Source organism: Mesoplodon densirostris, chromosome 12, assembly GCF_025265405.1.
Source record: "Mesoplodon densirostris isolate mMesDen1 chromosome 12, mMesDen1 primary haplotype, whole genome shotgun sequence".
Lineage (NCBI taxonomy): Eukaryota > Metazoa > Chordata > Mammalia > Artiodactyla > Ziphiidae > Mesoplodon > Mesoplodon densirostris.
In genome coordinates, this window is record NC_082672.1 from 10093475 (window position 1) to 10099643 (window position 6169).

Genomic DNA, 6169 nt, shown 5'->3' on the forward strand with positions numbered 1-6169 from the left:
TCGTGCCCCGGTCCGGGAAGATCCCACATGCCGCGGAGCGGCTGGGCCCGTGAGCCATGGCCGCTGAGCCTGCGCGTCCGGAGCCTGTGCTCCACAACGGGAGAGGCCACAGCAGTGAGAGGCCCGCGGACCGCAAAAAAAAACAAAAAAAAAGGACCTTGGGCTCCTCTAGAATCTGCGTGGCGTTAGTCGTGGTGACTTTGGGAACAAGCCTCTGGCCCTGGATCATGTCTCTGCAGAGATGTGACCCCCGCCGTGAGGCATTTTTGGCGTCTCCAGCAGCAGTAGTGAGGCTGTAGCTCCTGGCTCCGGCTGCATGGGCTCGCGGTCGCCCCACCTGACCACAGGGAGGGCCACTGCCACCCGAGTGTCACGGTCACACCATAAACATGACAGATCCGTGTGTTTGCTCAGAAGAATCTGTGGCGTATGGCAGTAAAATGCTGTCTTCTTGCAAAACCCAGGTTATCAGGAATTTCCCCAACAGATGGAAGAAATGGGTCTTGAGGGTGTGTTTCCTGATCTATGCATAGGTGCTCCACCTGGCTGGGGGCACAGGCCCCACCCAGCTGCTTCGCTGTGCTCCAGTGGGGCCTTGGAGTGAGGGCATGGGTTTCTCTCTGTCTCTCTGCTTTTGAGGACCTTCTGTGACTTCCGCTAGCTGCTCTTATGCTGGCCGGCAGAGACCAGGTGTCTCCTTAGAGCTGACCCAAGGAGCGAGGTCCCGGTCCCCTCTGCCCTCAGATTCCCCCCAAAGCCATGGACAGACGCAGCTTCCTGCTCTGAGACCCCACCAAGGGTTGCCCTCCAGTGCTTGAAAATCTCCTTCCTTCAGTCCAGACAGAATTCTAAACTCTTTTCGTTGTGGTGGAAAAAACTGGCCAGTTGGTATCCTCCTAAACCTTTGTTTATACCTGGACCCAGTGGGTCTTTTTCTTCAAGTTATTGTCTCTGCCTGCCCTTATAAAAGTCTGTGTAGAAGCTCCAGGATAAGAATTGACTTCTGGGGACTTCCCTGGTGGTCCAGTGGTTAAGACTCCACGCTTCCACGGCAGGGGACGTGGGGTTGATCCCTGGTCGGGGAACTAAGATCCCACATGCTGCGCACAAGGCGTGGCCAAGAAAAAGAAAACAAAAGAATTGACTTCTGTCTTCTGGGCTGTGCCAGGATCCCCTGGAGGGACCATGGACACAATGAGTGGAGGGCGGTGGCATGACAAAGAATTGAGAAGAAAACACTTTGTTTTGCACCCTGTAGATCATCTTTGATCTTGCTGTGAATTCTTCCAGGGGTGAGTGGGGTACAAAGTCATGACTAGTAAGTGTAAGTCCTGCTCGCCCAGCACTTGTTGACACCTGATTCATGATAACACAATCTCAGCAAACTGGCCGACACCTGGGTGGAAGCCGTGTTGGTGGTGGGTATCAGTGGCTTTGGAGTCCATTCCCTTTGCTCTCCTCTCTCCCGTGGACTCTTCATCGCTCTGATTCCTGGCATCCCTCACCCCTTCCCCAGAAACAGACCAACCAGCCAGACTTCAGCGTAGTGGTTCTCAAAGTGTGGTCCTGAGCCACGGCATTCACATCACCTGGAAACTTACTAGAAATGCACATCCTCAGGCTGAACGCCAGACCCACTGAGTCAGAAACTCTGCGGGTGGGCCCAGCAATCTGTGTTCTATCCAGCTTTCCAGGGGATTCTGGTGCCCCCCGGAAATTTGAGAGGTGCTGCTGTAAAGGGCTGTGGCAGCATCTCCGGCTCGGCTTGCTGCCGTCGGAGTCGGGCAGAGGGGAGACAGGAAGTGGTTATACAGAACCAGACCGAGGGAGGTCTCTCCCTCTCCACTACAGGGAGTTCTGAAAACGCCCCGTGCACTCCCGCCTCACCTGCCTTTACCCTCCGTGTGTCCCTCGTTCCTTGTCGTTGGCACGTGACCTTCACAACAGAAGTTTTCAGTTCCCGAAGGAGACCCTTGGAATTAGAAGCGGTTCCCTATGCGAGCGGACCGTACAGGTGACACACAGGTCTTCCCCGTGTGCGTCCTGCAAGGTTCTGGGGCGTCATCCACTGAGTGTGGCCCGGCCATCAGTTTACAGCCAAGCAAGCTGCCATGTTTCGGAGCAACAAGAGGAAGACAGGTGTGGTTTTCAAAAAGTGGCATCAAGGGAACCGACGTGCGGCCCCGGACTCACGGCTGTGGGCCCACCTCCCTCTGCCCAAGCTCGGGGTCTGCCTGCACGCAGGCGCTTCTGCTCTTTCCTCTCAGCTGACATCTTAAAACGCTAAGGCCTGCAACACCTCTTTACATTTCCAACAATTTATTTTTTTAAAGGGGATTTTATCATTTTCTCTAGAAAACTGGGAGGAAAAACCCCAAACAACTGCCTTTATTCCCCCTACTCTTTTATATTTCTAAATATGTCAAACTTGACAGTTGTTAAGAACAAACCAAGGTACATGCAATGTTTTCATGTGGTTTTTTTTAAGCTAACAAATTAGTCTAGGTGTATAAAGGTTTTTAAGGTCAGCATTATGTTTATTTACATTTGCTCTGGGTTTATTTTTTTAATGTTTTTCTTCTCAAAACTCCCAGATTTCTAAAGTCTTACACCTCCAAAAAGTTTATCCTGCCAGGCCCTCATTTTCCTACTAAAACCTATTTGCCCTCTGCATCTTGCTCTTTGCCAGTTAATATAATTTAATAAAACGTTTGCTAAAATATTTGTGACTCCTGTCATGGTCAGGTAACATATTTGCTCCATGAGAGAGGACATCAGTGTCTGCAACACGAAATTTTAGGTGCTATGGCCTGTGTGCAGGGAGATGTGGTAGGTTTGTGGAGTCATTATGGGGCCCATGGTGAGAAAATATCTATATTGATGTACAGGTCCAGTACACCGCTTGTTCTTGTTACAGGCAAAGCAATATGACACTTCCAGGTCTAATCTTTCTAGTCTCATCCATTCCATCTAAAAAGAATGTGAGTCTGGATCTGTTACTGGACCAGGTTCGTTTTGCCCCATGCACAGCAAGCCCAGCCGCTGAGACGCCGAGGTTTGCAGCAGAGAGACTTTATTCAAAAGGCAGCCAAGTGCAGAGACAGGGAACATATCTCAGATTCACGTCTCTGAAGGCAAGGGGATTGGGATATTTCTGGGATGAAGAACAAAGCAGCAGGGCAATCTGAGGTGTGTGGGGTGCGGGGAGCATGAGGAGTGTAGGGAAAGGTGATTAGAAAAAGGTGCAATAATTGTTATTCTGCACAGGTGTAACTAAGCTATGGGGGCGGGGCTCTGACGTCAAAAGGTCACCAAGCGGACACTCGCGCATGCCCAGTTGGAGGGTCAGTGGTCCCAACCAGTCTTAACCAGCTCAGCTTGAACGAGATGCAGCTGACTCCAAGTTTCTGGGAAAGGACTCAGGCAAACATCTTATTGTTTCGACCACGTGCTGCTTGGAGGACATGCAAATCTTTGCTAGCAACATTTAAAGCGACCTTGATTGGTGCAGGCAGGTTACAGGTGAAATCGATTTACCTGATGCTTACCCACGGTTGCAGAGCCACTAAACTGATTCAGTGACCTGCTCATGGAACCCAACCCGAGGTGGGAAACACTGCATTAGTTGGTCTTTAAAGTAACTTCCTGCCACCACAGGGCCCTTGAACAAGACTCCCCCGTGTCTGAGCTTGGGGCCAAGTGAACTGAGAAGCGGGAAGTGGCTTTCTCGGGGCTGGCTGGGACAGCTCTGAGGACTAAGATGCTCGTAGCTGGTTAGCTCTCTATGACCACACTGCATGGGAATCTTCTTCCTTTACGCCTTAGAACACAAATTAAAAACCCAACCTACCTCAACATAATAAAAGCCGTATATGACAAACCCACAGCCAACATCATTCTCAATGGTGAAAAACTGAAAGCATTTCCTCTAAGACCAGGAACAAGACAAGGGTGCCCACTCTCACCACTATTATTCAACATAGTTTTGGAAGTTTTAGCCACGGCAATCAGAGAAGAAGAAGAAATAAAAGGAATCCAAATAGGAAAAGAAGAAGTAAAACTATCACTGTTTGCAGATAACATGATACTATACACAGAAAATCCTAAAGATGCCACCAGAAAACTACTAGAGCCAATCAATGAATTTGGTAAAGTAGCAGGATACAAAATTAATGCACAGAAATCTCTTACATTCCTATACACTGATGAAATATCTGAAAATGAAATTAAGAAAACACTCCCATTTACCACTGCAACAAAAAGAATAAAATACCTAGAAATAGACATTTCTCCAAAGAAGACATACAGACTGCCAACAAACACATGAAAAGATACTCAGCATCACTAATCATTAGAGAAACGCAAATCAAAACTACAATGAGGTATCACCTCACCCGGTCAGAATGGCCATCATCAAAAAAATCTAGAAACAATAAATGCTGGAGAGGGTGTGGAGAAAAGGGAACCCTCTTGCACTGTTGGTGGGAATGTAAATTGATACAGCCACTATGGAGAACAGTATGGAGGTTCCTTAAAAAACTAAAAATAGAACTACCATATGACCCAGCAATCCCACTCCTGGGCATATACCCTGAGAAAACCATAATTCAAAAGAGTCATGCACTCCAATGTTCATTGCAGCACTATTTACAATAGCCAGGTCATGGAAGCAACCTAAATGCCCATCGACAGATGAATGGATAAAGAAGATGTGGCACATATATACAATGGAATAGTACTCAGCCATAGAAAGAAATGAAATTGAGTTATTTGTAGTGAGGTGGATGGACCTAGAGTCTGTCACACAGAGTGAAGTAAGTCAGAAAGAGAAAAACACTGCATGCTAATGCATATATATGGAATGTAAAAACATGGTACTGATGAACCTAGTGGCAGGGCAGAAATAAAGACACAGATGTAGAGAATGGACTTGAGGACACAGGAGGGGAAGGGGAAGCTTGGATGAAGTGAGAGTAGCATTGACACATATACACTACCTAATGGAAAATAGATGGCTAGTGGGAAGCAGCCACATAGCACAGGGAGATCAGCTCGGTGCTTTGTGACCGCCTGGAGGGGTGGGATAGGGAGGGCGGGAGGGAGACGCAAGAGGGAAGGGACATGGGATATAGGTATACATATAGCTGATTCACTTTGTTGTGCAGCAGAAACTAACACATTATAAAGCAATTATACTCCAATAAAGATGAAAAAAAATTAAAAACCCAAGATATTCATGTGAGATCTTCACTGTTCATCACCACTGCGTGTGTCAGTGACGTCCCAGGTCTGTGAATTGAGAAAACTTATCAACACTTGATTCTCTCCAAGTGTGCACCTGAGTCTTACTAAGAAAGGTGTTTTCCACTTGGGATGACTTGAGGGCCTCATCCTTGATTTGTGGGTAACCTAGTCCCCTCAAATGCATTTTCTTCCTTTCTCACCACTGCAAATCACCTCAGAATGGAGTCTATTGTCAAATAGCTTCTGAAGTCTTCTTGTGGATTATCTGTATACTCATGGCTTTTCTATAAAACACTGAGAACTGACACATGCCTAGCAATGGCTTGGGAAGATTAATTTGCCTGGGTCTTATGGGATGGACAAGCAAAGGAAAAGATTTAAGAGTAGGAGACCTCTTGGCAGCCATCATAACATTCTGGGGGTAGTCAGTGAAGGGAGCAATGCAGTGGGAAAGAAAATAGATTTGATGGATATTGTAAAGGAAGAGCTGACAGGACTTGATACCTGATTGGATATGGAAAGTAAGGAAGCGTCAAAGGCCACTCCAGCGTTTTTAGCCTTGGACCCTACTAGGAAAGGAGCAACTAAAATAAGGGCTGGTTTGGGGCAAAGACGTTGAATTCAATTTTAGGCATTCTGGGTTTGGGGTGATGATGAGACACGAAGTGGACACCGAGCCGACAACAGCGTGGCGACCCAGAAGCAGCTCGTTTACAGCTCTGAAAACCAGGCTCAGAGGCTCTACCCCTTGCCCAAGGTTACAGAGCTAGTCGTAGACAAGCTGGAGCCAGAATCATGTCTGAAACTCTCTCTCTTACCAGGCAGCTGGTTCAGATGTGGGGCTGGTGCTCCAGGGAAGGCGAGATGGAGATGCGGAGTTTGGAATCCACAGCAGAGGCGAGAGCGGAAGGCGTGGAAGCGGGGA

At 47.9% G+C, this 6169-nt stretch overlaps 1 protein-coding gene across 1 annotated transcript in view; it reads right to left on the reverse strand.

The window, feature by feature from the left end:
- SNX9 (sorting nexin 9) overlaps positions 1-6169 on the reverse strand; it is a 190881-nt gene extending 184712 nt beyond the window's left edge. The window contains exon 1 of the mRNA XM_060115129.1: positions 6063-6169. The gene's annotated coding sequence lies outside the window, so the exon portion shown is untranslated. The remainder of the gene's footprint in view (positions 1-6062) is intronic.